Genomic DNA, 18,871 nt, shown 5'->3' with positions numbered 1-18,871 from the left:
TTGTGTAGAAATACAGGGCCCAAAATGTTAATCTCTTCGCATAGGTGAACTAGGACATGCGTCATGATGTTAAAGAAGGATGGTGGGAACACCAACTCGAAACTGACAAGACATTGCACCAAATCATTCTCTAACCTTGGTATGATTTCTGGATCGATTACCTTCTGAGAGATTGCATTGAGGAATGCACATAGCTTCACAATGGCTAATCGAACATTTTCCAGTAGAAGCCCCCTCAATGCAACCGGAAGTAGTTGCGTCATAATCACGTGGCAGTCATGAGACTTTAGGTTCTGGAACTTTTTCTCTGCCATGTTTATTATTCCCTTTATATTCGACGAGAAGCCAGACGGTACCTTAATACTGAGCAGGCATTCAAAGAAGATTTCCTTCTCTTCTTTGGTAAGAGCGTAGCTTGCATGACCCTGATGTATGCCGTCTTTTCTGTGCATACGTTGCTGGTCCTCCCGTGCCTCAGGTGTATCTTTTGTCTTCCCATACACGCCCAAGAAGCCAAACAGGGTCACACAAATATTCTTCATCACGTGCATCACGTCGATTGCGGAGCGGACCTCTAGGTCTTTCCAATAGGGCAGGTCCCAAAATATAGATTTCTTCTTCCATATGGGTGCGCATCCGTCAGCGTCATTCGGAACAGGTTGTCCACCAGGACTCTTTCCAGACCACCTTCAAATCCTTGACCATATCATGTACATCAACACCAGTACGGTGGCGAGGCTTCGTCCGGTGATCCGCCTCACCTTTGAAATGCTTGCCTTTCTTTCTTATGGGATGCCTGCTCGGAAGAAATCGACGATGTCCCAGGTACACATTATTCTTACAATTAGCCAAATATATACTGTTGGTATCCCTTGTTTGTCTGTCCTGAAAGGTTACTGGAGCGGGCCAATCATTGATGGTCATGAACAGCAACGCCTTTAGGTCAAATTCTTCCCCCATGTGCTCATCCCACGCACGTACACCTGTTCCATTCCACAGTTGTAAGAGTTCTTCAACTAATGTCCTTAGGTACACATCAATGTCATAGCCGGGTTGCTGAGGGCCTTGGATGAGCACTGGCATCATAATGAACTTCCGCTTCATGCATGTAACACCCTCGATGCGGCTATATCTCCCACGTGTCGGAGCACGACTTAGAGGCATAACCGCATTGAAGGCAATGTCACAACAGGGGTAATCTTCACACAACCCATGTACTGAATAAGGAAAGAGATACATAGTTGGCTTACAATCGCCACTTCACACAATACATGAATAAAGCATTACATCATACAGATACAAACAAGGTCCGACTATGGAACCAAAGTAAAAGAAGACCACCCCTAATGCTACAGATCCCCGATCGCCCCAACTGGGCTCCACTACTGATCAACTGGAAACGGAAACAACATAACGAACACGATCTACATCGAGCTCCTCCTTGAGCTCGGTTGCATCACCTGCACGGTAACATCGACACCTGCAAACTGGTTTTGGAAGTAAACTATGAGTCACGGGGACTCAGCAATCTCACACCCTCACGATCAAGACTATTTAAGGTTATGGGTAGGGAAAAGGTATGAGGTGGAGCTGCAGCAAGCACTAGCATATATGGTGGCTATCATACGCAAATGAGAGCAAGAAGAGAAGACAAAGCACGATCGTGAACTAGAAGTGATCAAGAAGTGATCCTAGGCTACTTACGTTCAAGCATAACTCCAACACCGTGTTCACTTCCCGGACCCCGCCGAGAAGAGACCATCACGGCTACACACGCGGTTAATGTATTTTAGTTCAGATAAATTTCAGGTTCTCTACAATCGGACGTTAACAAATTCCCATCTGCCCATAACCACGGGCACGGCTTTCGAAAGTTCAAAACCCTACAGGGGTGTCCCAACTTAGCCCATCACAAGCTCTCATGGTCAACAAAGGATATTCCTTCTCCCAAGACAATCCGATCAGACTCGGAATCCTGGTTACAAGACATCTCGACAATGGTAAAACAAGTCCAGGAAGACCGCCCGATGCGCCGACATCCTGATGGGAGCTGCACATATCTCGTTCTCAGGGCAACACCGGATGAACACTACGTACAGCTAAAACCAGCCCTCAAGTTTCCCCGAGGTGGCGCCGCAAGTGGCTCTGTTTCGGACCAACACTTAGACAAGCACTGGCCTGGGGGGGTTAAAATAAAGATGACCCTCAGGATGCGTGACTCCCAAGGGAAAAGGCTAGGTGGAAAATGATAAAACCAAGGTTGGGCCTTGCTGGAGGAGTTTTATTCAAGGCGAACTGTCAAGGGGTTCCCATTATAACCCAACCATGTAAGGAACACAAAATCAAGGAACATAACACCGGTATGACGGAAACTAGGGCGGCAAGAGTGGAACAAAACACCAGGCATAAGGCCGAGCCTTCCACCCTTACCAAGTATATAGGTGCATTAATATAAATAAGAGATATTGTGATATCCCAACATATCCATGTTCTAACAAGGAACAAACTCCAAACTTCACCTACAACTAACAACGCTATAAGCGGGGCTGAGCAAAGCGGTAACATAGCCAAACAACAGTTTGCTAGGACAAGGTGGGTTAGAGGCTTGGCTTAGCAATATGGGAGGCATGATAAATCATGTGGTAGGTATCGCAGCATATGCATAGCAAAAGAGCGAGCATCTGGCAAGCAAAGATAGAAGTGATTTCGAGGGTATGGTCATCTTGCCTGCAAAGTTCTCCGAGAAGACAAAAGCTTGATCCTCGAAAATGTACTCAACGGGTCCTCGAACACGAACTTGTCTCCCGGCTCTACCCAAGCAAGAATACAAGCAAAGGTAGACACAATCAACCACGTGCAATGCACAAACAACATGATGCAAAACATGGCAAGATATGCGGGATGTGATATGCAATGCATATGCATGTTTCGGAAAGGAAAGGTTTAATCAGACCTCAACTTGGAAAACCAAGAGTGCCACTGGAAAGACGAGTTGATTTCGGTCGAAACCGATATAAAGATCACCGGTATCAGATGCACGGTTTGGAAATGACAGCAAAACAAATATGGCACCAGTCTGCGATTAACAGCACGAGGCCATCTAAATGCATCAAGAACAACATGCTACTGCACTCTAACATGACAACAAAATACATGGCAAGGATCCACTCAAGATGCTTGACAAAAGATGAACACTGAGCTACGGCTAAATCACTCAATATCAGGTTCAAACAAGCATGGCAAAAGTGCAAAAGATATCAAGTTACAGACTTAGTGAACATAACAACATGTCAGGAATTTAACATCATGAAGCAATGTTTAGAGCACGATAACAACATGCTACAGGAACATATCATGGCAAAGCAAGGCATGGCATGAAGCTACTCAAAGCATACAACAAAAGTACCTTACTGACCATAAGCCAAAAGGTATCAGAAAATACCATGGCAACCATGTGAACATAGCAATTATCGTTAACAGATTCAGACTTAGCAGAAAACTGGAACATGGCAAAACATATATCAAGTAGGCATGTTTACGAGCTCGATGCACTCACCACAAGGCATCGCATGATAAACTAAGCAAACACCCAGCAAGTAGACATGGCATAGAAGCTAAACATGGCAAGAACAACATCATAGCATGCATGGATCAACTACAACAAGCTCGGCAAAAATGCTTAACATGTAAACATGCTGCCAGGAACATTTTATAGCAAAAGTAGAGCTCGATTGACTCAAGCTAGGTTGCTCCATAAATGCAAACAAAGACATGGATGGATAGAGCACCACAATATCTACAAAACATCCTTACTGATCATTCTCAAAAGAGGCATGGATCACTCAGTAGCAACATGAACACATGGCATAAAAATATAAACAGGACAAAGACTTAGATGATTTCTAAGTCCCTGAAATCAGTAACATTACGAGGGCTACTTTGCATGCTTGTGCTAGTCACCACAAAGATCACAAAAATACATGGCATACACCCCTGTAAAGATGGCATGGCATACTTCAAAAGTCATGTAGGGCTCAAGTTCATAGGATGCACACATTAATAATGGCAAAAATGACAAATGATCAATTACTGATATGAAACTGAAACTAACAGAAACTAGCACTCTTCCAACAGCATTTAGGGCATCAAGATGAGCTCAAATGATCGTGATGTAATGAGATGAAATGAAGTACTCGTCGAGACGAACAATTTGATATGCTACACGCGCAAAACGGAGCCACGGGTGCAGAGTTATGATGCGATGAACATATGCAAAAATTCTAGGGTTAGGAGGGAAAGTCAACCGAGTTTGAATCTGGATCTGGATCGGGCGCGGACTTCGAGGATGGCCGGAAACACTGTTCGCCAGAGTTGGGGTCGAGCTCAGGGTCGCCGGAGGAAGGAGAGGAAGCCGGGGCTCGGCGAGGAGGAGGAGCTCGCCGGTGCGGTGGCGGCGCCGGGCGGCGATGGTCGGCGCGGCGGGGCGGCGATGGTCGAGGAGGCGGGGTCGGCGGCCACCGGGCAAGGCGGCGGAGATGGCGCGGCGGCGGAGCGCACCGGCGCCGGAGTTGATGCGGTCGGGCGACTGCGGGCGGTGGCGCCCATGCGGTGGCGGCGGCGGGATGGGCTCGCGGGGGCCTGGTGCGGGCTTCCCGAGCCGGAGGAGAGAGAGGATCCCGCGGGGACACGTGTCGCAACCCGGTTGGACGTGGGCGTCGGCGGCTTTGTCCGGCCGGACCGGACGTGTCCGGCGGCGGAGAGGAGCGGGGAGCTAGGTTAGGGGTGAAATGGATCCGGAATTTTCGGGGCGAGACTTTATTTATAGGTAGTAGGAGCTAGGAGGATCCAAATTGAGCACGGTTTTCGGCCACGCGATCGTGATCGAACGACCTAGATGATGGATGGGGTTTAGGTGGGTTTTGGGCCACTTTGGAGAGGTGTTGGGCTGCAACACACACGAGGCCTTTTCGGTTCCTCGGTTAACCGTTGGAGTATCAAACGAAGTCCAAATGGCACGAAACTTGACAGGCGGTCTACCGGTAGTAAACCAAGGCCGCTTGGCAAGTCTCAGTCCAATCCGAGATCGTTTAATACCCGCACATGAAAAGAGGCAAAAGGGGACACCGGGTGACATAGGAGCACCGGAATGCAAAACGGACAACGGGGAAAATGCTCGGATGCATGAGACGAACATGTATGCAAATGAAATGCACATGATGACATGATATGAAATGCATGACACGCAAGCAAATGACAAGGCAACAACAACAAATAACTAGAAGACACCTGGCACATCGGTCTCGGGGCGTTACAATGCACAACCAAGGAGGAAGGTTATACAAACATAGAGTCACAGGCCAGGTGCTATGGTTGCTGCTCTGCTCCCCAAAAGGATTAATGTCATCTTCTCTTAGACCAAACCATACGTTCCTTGCGTCATCTGCAAACTCCTTCCCGTACTTTCTTTCGATTTTTCTCCACTGCGACCCGTCAGCGGGTACTCTCAACTTTCCGTCTTTCTTACGGTCTTCTCTGTGCCATCGCATCGCCTTGGCATGCTCTTTGTTTTGGAACAAACGTTTCAACCGTGGTATTATAGGAGCATACCACATCACCTTGGCAGGAATATTCTTCCTGGGGCGCTCGCCCTTGACATCACAGGGTCATCGCGGCTCATCTTATAGCGCAATGCACCGCATATCAGGCAAGCGTTCAAATCCTCGTACTCACCACGGTAGAGGATGCAATCATTAGGGCATGCATGTATCTTCTGCACCTCTAACCCTAGAGGGCAGACAGCCTTCTTTGCTTCGTACGTACTCTCGGGCAATTCGTTGTCCTTTGGAAGCATATTCTTTATCATTACCAGCAACTTTCCAAATCCCTTGTCAGATACACCATTCTCTGCCTTCCATTGCAGCAATTCCAGTGTGGTGCCCAGCTTTTTCTTGTCACCTACGCAATTTGGGTACAACAAATTTTTGTGATCCTTTAACATGCGCTGCAACTTCTTCTTCTCCAAATCACTTGCGCAGTTTCTCTTTGCATCGGCAATGGCCCGACCTAGATCATCAACGGGCTCATCCGATGCCTCTTCTTCAGCTTCTTCCCGCATTGCCGGCTCAGCTTCTTCCCGCATTACCGGCTCAGCTTCTTCCCCCATTGTTGTATCATCGTATTCAGGGAACCCATGGCCAGGATAGCTGTCGTCGTCCTCTTCTTCTTCATTGTCTTCAATCATAACCCCTCTTTCTCCGTGCTTGGTCCAAACATTATAGTGGGTCATGAAACCGGACTCAAACAGGTGGACGTGAATGGTTCTTAATGTAGAGTAATTGTGACCATTCTTATAGCCAGCGCATGGACAAGGCATAAAACCATCCGCCCGCTTGTTTGCCTCAGCCACAAGCAGAAAAGTATGCACGCCATTAATGAACTCGGGAGAGCATCGGTCATCGTACATCCATTGCCGGCTCATCTTCAATACAGAGCACCGAAAACACCAAATTAATACAATACATAAAGTTCATACATAAAGTTCATACAACACTTGAATGCAACAAACAAATAACTCTCTAGCTAAAGAATTTAAATGCAACAACAAATGCGATCAAAATCGTAACTAAGGTAACAATTGATCCAACAGCATAATGATACCAAGCCTCACTATGAATGGCATATTTTCTAATCTTTCTAATCTTCAAGCACATTTTCTCCATCTTAATCTTGTGATCATCGACGACATCGGCAACCTGCAACTCCAATTCCATCTTCTCCCCCTCAATTCTTTTCAATTTTTCTTTCAAATCCTCATTTTCTCTTTCAACTAAATTTAACCTCTCAACAATAGGGTCGGTTGGAATTTCCGGTTCAACTACCTCCTACATACAAATATCTATGTCAGCTTGATGGGCATAATTTGTCATAAACACGAAATGCAACAAATAGTTTTAAAAGAGAATATACCACATCCGAATCATAACAAGGACGAGGGCCGACAGGGACGGATATCAAAACCATGTCACTATGTATAACAAACAACGTACGTGTAAGATAATTATATGAGTAACTCTATATCCAAATCACACAAACATCAATTTTTTATATAAATTTCATGAACAAGAGGCTCACCACAAGGTGGTGCCGGCGACGGGACGGTGCGGGCGATCGACGGTGGTTACGACGGAGATTTAGAAGGCACTAAGTAAACCACACCTACATATGCAAACTAAGTGTTATTTCGACCTCAATTTGCATACAAATCAAATACTACCACATATAATTCCTCCCAAATTACTAAAACCCACAATTAATCACTATATAAACCAATGCAAGAGCTAATCTAGCAATGAGAGATGAAAGGACAAAGTTGCTAACCTTTGTGATCATTTGAATGGATGGGGGCCTGCAAATCTTGACAAATTTGGGGCAAATTTTGTGATGAACTCGAGAGGAAGAAGGGAAGAACAGAGGAGAGGGAGAGGGGAAAGGGGGAAGAATAGAGTGCTGGTGGACGAAGGGTTTATATAGGACGACCTTTAGTACCGGTTCGTGGCACGAACCGATACTAAAGGTGCTGGAGGGGCCCCACTCTGACAACATTCTGCCACCACTCTCATTAGTACCGGTTCATGGCATGAACCGGTGCTAAAGGTTCACCACGAACCGGAACTACACCACAACACGGATGCAATGGCATGTAATCTGCCAGGAGAGGACCCTTAAGAGGGCAGAAAAACTGCCAGGACAGAGTTTCTCCCGGCAGATAGAACTGCCACAAGAACGGCTGCCGGGGATCATATTTCCCGGCAGAAACAGATCTCCTGGCAATTCAACTGCCTTGAAGCCCCGTTCTCCCGGCAGATACATGTTTATGCCGGTAATCCAATTGCCGGCAGTTAAAATAATTCTAGGCAGACGGTCTGTCCTTGACTTTTACTTACCCTGGCAGTTTTTCTGATCCGGGTAGCATATATACTTCTTATAATTTCTATTCATACAAGAATTCACTCAAGATTCAATAGCAGATCTCCAACACATAATGACTTCATATATATTAGTACTTCAACATTCATACATGCGTTCAGCAGCATCCAGCTGCATCGATAAACAGAATTTACACAAGACATACATGCGTTCAGTAACATCAGAACTAGCAAAAGACATACATGTTTTCAGTAGCATCTAGCTACATCAATAAATAGAATTTACACAAGACAATAAGATTTTATTTTTTATCAAACTAAGCTAAACAAATGGTTTGAGCTTTGATGTAGAGCTGAAGCCATGTCCAGGAAGACAAATTGCTTGTTCGCAAACGTTTGTTGAGTGACTTCATGAGATGTCTTCTAAATACCAGACTTGCCAACATCCTGTGAAACAACATCATTCAAAGAGTCACCAAACTTGCAATGCTTTGAAGATCGCAGCTCAACCACACCCCACATGATAGTGGAAGTATATCACTTGCCGATAGCAACCATGTCTTCAACATCATGTCAAAAAGAACTATTCACTGTTCCTACTTCAATCTTGGTTTGCGCATCATGTGAATGCGACGAATCTAAAACTGAGGCACAATGCAGTAATATCAGTTTTTTTATGGAACAAGTATGGGAAACAACCCCATCATGTAACCTTGCAACATTCACACCAGTGATAAGTTACTACTGCATCAAACTACTGAAGTAAATTGCTTACAATTTCAGCTGCTTCCTGTATGTATCCCATGTCCTCTAGAACGAGCAAGGCCTTGCCACCATATCTTGTCTGTCATGGCAAACCTAGGAATCTAAAACTAAATATTAGTCATATAAGAACAGCTTTGAGGGCTGAAATTTTTAAACTTGTACGAATGAAAGTGAAAAGATAATTGAAGCACTTGTGTTGCGGAAATGAATTAGAACATAAACCTTCTCTCTTATATAACCGTCTGTCATTCTATAATCAGTACCACCCCAAAATTTCACATTCCAGATATATAACAGTCTGTACTGTTGTAGTCCATACCTTCAATTGCCTGTCCTTGGATGCATGTTAAAGATTACTCAAAGTACCAACAATATCAAATGTTCAAAGGTACTAGCAAAATATAAATCAAAATTACATTGCAGAGAGCAAAATTATCTCAATTCCTTGTCCTATACATTTTCCTATACAGGGACATCCAATGGGAAGGGTACTGTAGATATAAACTATGTAAATAAAAACAAGGAGAAATGTGGACATTCTTGCATCTTACAATTGTAACATGTTGTCACGACCCTAGGTTATGGAGGGGATGATCTTGGATGTCAGGAAGGCAAGGGCGAGAGAGTTTAGGCTTGGGCGCCATGATCCCTTGGGTGATAGATCTGTTCTCGAGGTAACCCTCCTCCCTTTCTCTGTATATTCTTTCACAGCTGATTACACCCTGCCTAGCTTTATGGCACAGTTTGGAGGTAGTTTAGGAAAGATATGAACCAACAAAAACTAGGAAAGATCTAAACAGATTCTGATTCAACCCAACTAGACTTGGAAACCAAGAAAGACCTATCGGCTGGGTCCAGGATTCCATGGCGTCACACATGTCTATATGTCCACAGTTTAGCCAGGCTAGCTATAAGCTAATGTAAATAAATCCTAACATGGAAGTTCCCCGCCCAACAGAAATGAAAAATGACACCACCGCTAATTTGTAAACCAGTTCTAATAACAAAAATTGCTCTAGTATCCCGTTAACATGTACTCCCTCTGTAAACTAATATAAGATTGTTTAGATCAAGCACTTTTGCTCTATTCAAAGACCCAGACTGCAAAAGTAGACCCCGACACTACCACAATGGAATGGGATTATAATATCTGTGGTAAATCATGCATATTTTTGTTCACATATGTGCTTTTATGTATTGCAAAATTTATCACTTGAGCAATCAACTTAATACAGTTTCTCAACTACTGAATTAGTTAAAAGAGATCAATGTGATTTCCAAGAATTTAGTTCGTAGAAGTAAAACATTAGTATAAAAAGCTAATGAAACATATGTCAATTACTGTATTTTACTTTATAATATCTTAACATGAAAACAACATGGGTGGATGTTCAGAGATGAGAACCATGTTACAGAAAAGAATTCCACGGGATCCCCAGGTCAAGCATCACGAACATGAGTCTTTTATTCTTCAATTAGTGAAATGGATATGCTAATGTGCAAGCTCCATAAACAAAGTTTTACACATCTAGCTTTCCTAATCAATTGAAGAATTCATCACACATTGTAGTTATCTAATAAATCAAACCAGCCAAAACAGATTGTCTAAGGCAATTTAAAATCATGACAATTGTAAAAGAAAGGAAAAGGGAGACTCTAGAACCAATTAACATGCCAAGAAGTTAGATAACCCAAATAGTTCCGAGTGGATCTTAACCTACAAACCCGTTAATTAAGGATATGATCTGGTTGGCTTAGTTTAGAATGGTTTAGTTTATAGAATTATGACAGCAAGGGTATGAAGTTTTGTAGCATTCAACAATCTCATCCTTGTGACAAAACTTAGAAGCTTGATATAAAACTTTTTGAACCAGAGAGAAAAACTAACTTCAAATATTTTTGAAGTACAAACCAGCAACATCTATGAACTATGTAACAAAATTAATAGCATCAAACCAAGAGAAGATAAAAAAAATGAACAGGACACAGGAAAGGATATGGCAGCCGACATGTACTTTTACTAGAAATCTTTCAGACTTTCAGTGTGTATATATCTATAGCAATATTACTACGGCTGATTATAATGACAGATTTTGACACTTCCAAGTACAATTCTTGATTTATAGTAAATAGTAAGCAATAAAATGCAAGGTCAAACAATTTGTAAACATGATATGCTTCCTTTCCCCCAAAAAACTAACAGAACACCTATTTCTACTAGCATCATTTTCGACTTTCAGTATGTATCTATGACAAGATTCCTGTTGTGTACATAATACTAATCACTAATGCCACGTCAACCACTTTCTACAACTGAAAAATAGGTATTGGACTATGCATAGGAAACAAAGGAAGGCAGCACCTATGCTCTTCATAAATGGTTCTATGGCAGGGCAGACCAACAACTATGTTTCATGAACAGCCCAATAACAAAAGACTAGGCTTCAAAATAACAAGGCCTGCAAATGCTCAGTTCCAGGACATGTAAAAGCATCTAGAATAAATTGTATCAGTTCTGAATTTTGAAAAAAAATCACTTTGCTAATTAAGTTTGTCAGTGAGTATCGATATGCTTCCACTGCTTTACCCAACAAGTATGAGTATACGGCGCCTCTTGCAAGCCAAATACCTAGTTGTAAATAGGACGTAATTAAGATATACAAGATATATAGTGATGGCTCCGAGGAACTAGTACCATGAAAGAACTGCTCGGAGAGGGGACGTAGAACCGCTGCCCATCATGTTGCAGCCCTATCAGCATCGCGTCATGCGTCCTCCACAGCCGGCGCGGATGGTGCAGGCCCCCAAAGAAGAAGAGAATCGGTCGATGTCGATGCAGCTCGCGGTCGACCTACTCGAACTCATGATATAGTGCTTGCCACAAGCGTTCTGGAGGTTGAACCGTGTTCTGGACGCAGTGGCGCTGCCTTAGCTATGGTGGAGGGAGTCCATGGAGAGGCCGCCGGGGTCGGGCTCCTCTCGGGCTCCTCGGGAGACACACGAATACTCTGCATCTGGGCGAGGCGGAGGTGAAGACGATGGGGAAGTGGTGGTGGAGAGGTGCACACTCGGGGTGGTGGTCATGAGTCCCGGAGCGGCCATATCCAGCAGCACAGACGACCGGTGCGGCCAGATCTGACAATGACTAGGCCGGGACGGTTCCATCCAAAGGCAGACCAGCGAGGTGGCCAGGTGGGGCCATAGCAGGGAGTGTGTGGATCGGAGAGGAAGAGGAAGATATGTAGGGGTGGCGGCGCACGGGGAAGGGGAAGAACCGACTGCCCAGATCTAGGGTTTGGAAGGGGTGGTGGTAAAGTTGAAGAGGGTCGATTTGGGGAAGAACTGCTCGGGCCGGCTTTTATTTTTCTTTGGAGCCAAAACTTTCGGTATCTCCTGCACTAGTGCGTGTTTGGGCCCAATGTCTCGTGCCACACAGTCACCGGCAGTTAACGGGCCGTGCCTTGGTTCTCCCGGCAGATACACTGACCTGACATGCGTGCGTCATTTCCGGCAGTTTGTGTGCCCTCTTTACTCAAGTTCTGCTGGCAGTTTTGCTGCCCTTTCATACTTCTTTCGGCAGTTATAAGGTTCCCGGCAGAAGATTTGCCCTTATACCAGTATTTCACCCGGCAGTTAATTGCCCCGAATCGAGTGTTGTGGTGTAGTGCGGTACTAAAGATCTCCCCCGCCTAGCCGTTGGAACCGCACTAATGAACACATTAGTGCCGGTTCTGTTACAAACTGGGACTAATGTGTCTCACATTTGACCCTTTTTCTACTAGTGAACCGCCAGGATTTGTCCTTCTTTGGTACCATCACCAGGTTTGCCAGCCAGTCCGAATGTTTTATTTCTCTGATGAATCCGGCCTAAATTAGCTTGGCCAGCTCCTCCCCCATAGCTTGGCGTTTGGGCTTAGAAAAGCGCCGCAGTGCTTGTTTGATTGGTTTGTATCCTTTTAAGATATTAAGGCTATGTTCGGCCAACTCACGTGGGATTCCCGACATGTCAAAAGGGTGCCAGGCGAATATATCCCAGTTTTCGCGAAGGAAATCCCTTAGTGCGGCGTCGACCGTTGGGTCTAGTTGTGCTCCAATAGATGTTGTCTTCTTGGGGTCCGTTGGGTGGACCTAGAATTTGACTATTTCTTCTGCCGGTTTGAAGGAGGTGGATTTGGGTCGTTTGTCTAAGATCACATCGTCCCTATCCATCGTGGAGTGTAGTGTGGTTAATTCTTTGGCCGCGAGGGCTTCAGATAATGCCTCAAGGGCCAAGGATGCGGTTTTGTTTTCGGCACGGAGTGCTATGTCCGGATCACTGACAAGAGTGGTTACGTCGTTTGGTCCGGGAATTTTGAGCTTCATATACCCGTAATGAGGTATAGCTTGGAAGCGTGTAAAAGCATCCGCCCCAACAGGGCGTGGTATCCGCTGCTAAAAGGAGCCACTTAGAAGGTGATTTCTTCAGACCGATAATTCTTCGGCGTGCCGAATACCACGTCAAGTGTGATTTTTCCAGCACACGCGCCTCCTAGCTGGGAATGATTTCTCGGAAGGTCATGCTGCTTTGCTTGATGGGGCTCCTGTCTATTTTCATTTTGTGGAGTGTATCCTCATAGATGAGGTTTAGTCCGCTGCCACCGTCCAGGAGGACCTTGGTGAGTCGAAAGCCATCCATGATGGGACTGAGGACTAAGGCGGCTGGTGCTCGGACTGTCCTGTATTTTGGTTCATCGCCGTCACTAAAGGTTATAGCCGTGTCGTTCCAAGGGTTTACTGTGGACATTTGACAGACTTCGGCGAGGCCGCGAAGTGCCCTTTGTGCTTATTATTTGAAGCGAATGTCTCAAAGACCGTCAGCACTCTGGGGTCGTCGTCTTCTGGAGGGTGTTGCTCTGGGTTTTTTTGGTAAGGATGTCCTCGCCGCTTTTGGCTACCTGCCGGAGTATCCAACATGCTCTCTAAGGCTGTGGGTTGGTATGGTATTCGGTGTTGTGTGTATTTTGCATGGGCCATCGAGCCATCCCTCCAGAATGGTTCCGCGCCGCGTAATGGGTTTGTATTTCTTGGCTATTGTACTGGGAGCGTCACGGGGATGCGCCCTTTTTGCCTGGACCAGTGGTTGAGTTGGGACCGATGGCTCCCAACAAGCTGTCTGATCCCTCCAGGCGCTTTCCATTGCGTCGTACTTCTGTACGATAGTTGCCAGGTCAGTGAAGTGTACTATGCAGCGGTGATTAATGGCGTTGAGGATTCCTTCATTCGTGCAATTGTTGCGAAACGCTGATATCGCGTCCTCGTCGCGGCAATCTTTAACCTTGTCCTTGACAAGGAGGAATCTGGCCCAGAAGTGGTGGACCGTTTCCTGAGACTGCTGTTGTATGCTCGTGAGAGCACTTATGTCTGGGTGGGTGGGTGGAATTGGATCTGGACCCTGACCCGATCGATGATCCGGAGTCTGAAGTTTTTCCAGACTTAACAGTCCGGGCTCCGGAGTATCTTCTGGTTGCCTTTGCCCGCCATCCGATTCTATGTTCGGAAGGCCGGTCACCTCCTTTTGCGGGTTGGTATCCGGCTCTGTAGGGTCGGCGATCCGTACGTTGTCCGTCTTCAGTATAGGGTAAGAGTCGTCGTCTTGCTCCTCGACTACCGCTATCTGGTGGGTGATCGGTGGAGATTTGATTTCTCTTTGGTCGGATTTGAGCCTGATCCGATCGTAATCTGTGGCAATTCCCAGGGCGGCGATACGGTCAAGGAGCTCGTTTAAAGATGAAAACTCCGCTGGATCCATCTGCTTGGAGTGTTTGGGGTCGATACGAAGAGGATTTTCGATGGCCCGAGAGGTCATCATCGGCTTAACGGCCGAACGGGCGGTCATGGTAAAGCTACCCAACCAGAGGGTTTGGCCTAGGGCCAGTTCTCCTCCGGTAGTGATATTGTTTTTAAGGACGAGGTGAGTCATCGATCCTGTTGTCGACGGCACAGTGGAACTCTCAATGAAAGCACCAATGTCGGTGTCAAAACCGGGGGATCTCGGGTAGGGGTTCCCAAACTGTGCGTCTAAGGTCGATGGTAACAGGAGACAGGGGACACGATGTTTACCCAGGTTCGGGCCCTCCCTATGGAGGTAATACCCTACGTCCTGCTTGATTGATATGGATGAATATGAGTATTACAAGAGTTGATCTACCTCGAGATCGTAATGGCTAAACCCTAGAGTTCTAGCTTGTATGGCTATGGTAATGAGTATTCGGCCTATCTACGGACCTAGCCCTCTGGTTTATATAGACACGGGAGGGATCTAGGGTTACACAAGGTCGATTACAAAGAAAGGAATCTACATAGTTGGCCGCCAAGCTTGCCTTCCACGCCAAGGGAAGTCCCATCCGGACACGGGTGCAGTCTTCGGTCTTCATATCTTCACAGCCCATCAGTCCGGCCCATGGCTAACAGGCCGGACGCCCGAGGACCCCTTAGTCTAGGACTCCCTCACCCACACTTCGGCTTATGGCTCAAGATCTTTAGTGTGAAGCCGAAGTTAGTCGACAGGGAACAAGCAGAGTGCGGATGTGCTATAGTGGGCAAACTTATCAATGCTCCCTGGCCAAAAGGCTCTTTCACCGAAACTCCTGACCTATGGCAGTGGGAGTGGTTTTATGTCACTGAACCCCGCGGTACCAAGTGGGCAGCTATACCTGTGTTTCGATCTGGCCCTCCATTATAGCTTGCGTCATGGATTAATAAAGGACTGGACTGGGGATCAATTGACGAAGTGCAGACTCTACAGAGCCGCATCCGGAGTCTCCTTGAGAAGGACGCCAGTCTTATCAACGTGGTTCAAGTAATGTTGGTCCGCCGGGTTCTGCCGTGCCAGCCGGCCTCTCCGTATGTGGGAGTTTAATCCGGAAGGACCACGGACCCTCCAAGACTTCTTCGGCATTACGCACAAAGGAATGTGGAAGCTGTTTTTCGAGAAACGAAAACAGTGGCCGGACACCACCGAGGACATCGGCCTTGACCGCAACCGTCCGGATACCATGGCAATCGCTAAAGCATCACACTATACTCTTCCTGGGCTGGATAAAGAAAGCAGAGTGAATCAGGTGTTCGACCCCCCTTCCCGAAGACTCACAGATTCCGTATTAACAAGGATGTTGGCCCCGGCACCGTACCAGATGCATGTGAAGGAGGACAGGACAGAGAGCGGGAGGACCGAAGGTGGCCTCCATCCCGAAGATATATTAGATGATGTGTCCGGGGAGATGAAAATCCCATCGCCCGAAGACAAAGGTAAAGGAAAAGCCAACGTTCATTCTCCCCATGGTAAGAAAAGGGCCGTCTCCGAAGATTGGGAGGAAAAGGCTCCCAAGCGAGGCAAGATGCCCCTGTCGGGCGGCTCGGGCTTGGAGGACGACGTTATTGCGCTGACCCCTGACGAGGACAAGCCTAAATCTTAAGCGAACAAGGGTGTTTTACACATACCCCGTTCCTCTCCTGTGGCTAGGGTAACATCGAGAATGTATGTTTTTGTAGCTCGGCGCATAGTCTTCCTCAAGAATCCTCTTCCTCGGGGGATCTTCTCCCGGAGATGATGGAAAGCAAGATGCCTCCACTAGTCTCCTCGCCCAATAGGGCGGACGACTTCGAGGTGTTGTCCCGGAGGGTCTCTCTTGATCAACAAGTGACGCGAGGGATGATGAAAACACCAACCGAAGGTGATACTTCGGTAGCCCAGGGTCCGGAGGCCAACAATAAAGGCCCCGGACTATCCGGCTTACAGCCGGAGACAACTCTAGGGACGAATGAACGGATCCCTTCGAAGGGAGGCCGTGTTGCTATAGCAGCTTTCAGAGATCCAGAAGCGCTGGATATATTGACGAAGATGCTGCGACAGGCATCCGTCTCCGAGGACCATCATACCTTGATGGGTACGGTGGTTGAAAAGGTTCTGTCGGCGAAAAGCGGATTGAATGAGGCCTTCACGAGCCTGCTAAGAGGCTTCGAGGTTTGTACTGTAATGCTTTCAATTCTGTTTTATTCACAAAATACTCCTGTGTATAGATAGTAGCCCCTGAGACTCTGATTGGCTTCCCAAGGGAGGCAATCAGAGGATCAAAAAGATATATCCAGGAAATAATCTGACTACTTGGAACACAGGATGTTACCTCCCTTGCTACTGCCCGATCCGCAGAGCTTGTAGGTCTGCAGCGGAAGAGTGATGAGGCGGATGATGACATCACACTTATCAACAGGCGGCTTGACGAGGCGCAAGGTATGTTTCTGGGGCAGTCAGTATATGTATGTATGATAACATGAGCACGAAGCTAGAATTGTATACTGAGACACGCATAAATGCAGATGGTGCTGTTGCGGTGGAGGCCCTTCGGGCTGAGCATATCCTCGCCAAGGGAACAAGCCCGGGTGAGTAATTCGGCTGCCGATAAGGCAGCTGATGAGTTAAAAACCGAACGGGCTGCTCGGCGCCGGTGTGGGGAGAGAATTTCTATCAGGGCGCGCAAGCTAGAGGAAACCAGTGTCCAGTGTGAATTCCTTGAGAGGGATAACAAAGCCAAAGCGGCCGATCTCGACAAGGCCTTGCAAGAGGCGAAAGAAGCACGATCTAAGTCTAGAGCGGCTCGGGAAGAGATCCGTCAAGCTGGGGAGATAGCGGCTGGTAAGCCTTTCTTATTACAGACGAAGTTCGGCGATCCGAAGTATTCCCCGCTTAATCAAATGTGGAGCTCTCCAAACACATTCTTGGACCTATCGAAGAGCGCCTCCGATGCGGTGCAATTTTACCAGGCGCAGGAAGGGTGTGCCACGAAGAAGCTTTTTTGGTCACAGTTCGGCACGCCAAAGCGTCTGCTATTACTAAATGAACAGATGGCCCAGTGGGCCGAGCTCCATAGGATATCCGGTTCTACCATGAAGGACGTCATAGTCCGGCTGTGGCCTACTGAGCCCATTCCGAATAGTTACTTCAGTTTGGTGCAGCGGCTTGTGGATGTGGTGCTGCGTATCGACGCCGTTAAGCGTTCAACGTGCATTGAAGGTGCACGGATGGCCTTTGCCCGCATCAAAACATACTGGGTGAAGATGAAGGCCACCGCCATTGCAGCGAGGAGTCCCCTCAAGGGTAAGGACCATCACGCACCCGAACATTATTTCGAGGACGTCTTAGAGGGTGCCCGCCTGATAGAGGGCCAGTGCTCGAAAGATATGATATTCGAATGAAATGTATTGAAATTGTAAAAGAAAATATGATAATATTATGATATTTGCTTAAAAGCTTTTGGTTCCTCCTGTGCGGCCATTTTTGTATAATCTGGAAGTTTCCAGTCGTCGGCTTTAGCCCCCTCGTAGGAAATATGGGGCTGTTCGGAAAAGCACTTGATCACTCTTAACCCAACGTCTTGGTCCGTGAAGGAGGTGTCAATGCGGTGAACGAGGCAATCGGACTATAGGGCGTTAACACTTTCACTTAGCCATAGGAGTTTTATGGTGAGTCTACGATATAAACCCTGGTATGTACGCGGTTATCCCAATGTGGTGCGTGTACATGTATGACCTGAAGAAAGGTCCTTCGTGTAATATGGGGGAATCGCGAAAGATTCCGATAAGTCATCGAGTGGTTGACCAGCTCTCGCCGCATCATGACAGTCAGTTTTCGGCTTTCTCTACTGAGGTGTTTGACCAGATGAACCGGAAACGCAATCACAGTAGTTCTCCCTTTACTACATTAGCCGATAGAGCGGAACGTAAGGTAGCAAGCGCAGGAGCCGGGCAACCCAACTATTGACCCAAGACATGATTCGGAGCTGATGCATATAAGGCCAAACTCGCGACGCCGAAGTATGCTATAAAGATGTTCGGACTTGTTGGCAATTTATTTTGTGCCCATATCGAGCCCCTGGCGAGTTATGTCGGGGTGTGTGAAATAACACAAGGAGCAAAATGCAGTTTTTTAGAGAAAGGTGGATACTTGATACTGATAATATTCACTAGAACTTGAGTGATATGCCAATCGTTGTTTTGTATATAATAACGCCATGACCCCGGCTATTTGACATGCCAAGGATCGGCGGCTGAGGTAGAAGGCACTTTACATGCCCGCAAAATAGAGTGCGGTCCACAAAAAGTTGTTTTGGACCTCCTGTCGCACGTCTGCGCCGCCTTTCCTCGAT

At 46.7% G+C, this 18,871-nt stretch overlaps 1 long non-coding RNA gene across 2 annotated transcripts; it reads right to left on the bottom strand.

Moving 5' to 3' along the window:
- Positions 1-8,026: 8,026 nt before the first annotated feature.
- LOC125516091 (uncharacterized) lies at positions 8,027-12,101 on the bottom strand. 2 transcript variants are annotated; one of them, XR_015603534.1, is made up of 2 exons: positions 8,701-12,101; positions 8,027-8,569 (listed from the first exon to the last, which is right to left on the bottom strand). It is a non-coding gene; the product is annotated as an uncharacterized LOC125516091 (long non-coding RNA). The 2 variants fall into 2 exon arrangements; XR_007287233.2 differs by having other exon boundaries at positions 8,027-8,372.
- Positions 12,102-18,871: the final 6,770 nt, after the last annotated feature.

Source organism: Triticum urartu, chromosome 1A (genome assembly GCF_056163025.1).
Source record: "Triticum urartu cultivar PI428250 chromosome 1A, HENAU_Tu73, whole genome shotgun sequence".
Classification (NCBI taxonomy): domain Eukaryota; kingdom Viridiplantae; phylum Streptophyta; class Magnoliopsida; order Poales; family Poaceae; genus Triticum; species Triticum urartu.
This window is presented reverse-complemented; position numbering and strand designations above follow the sequence as displayed.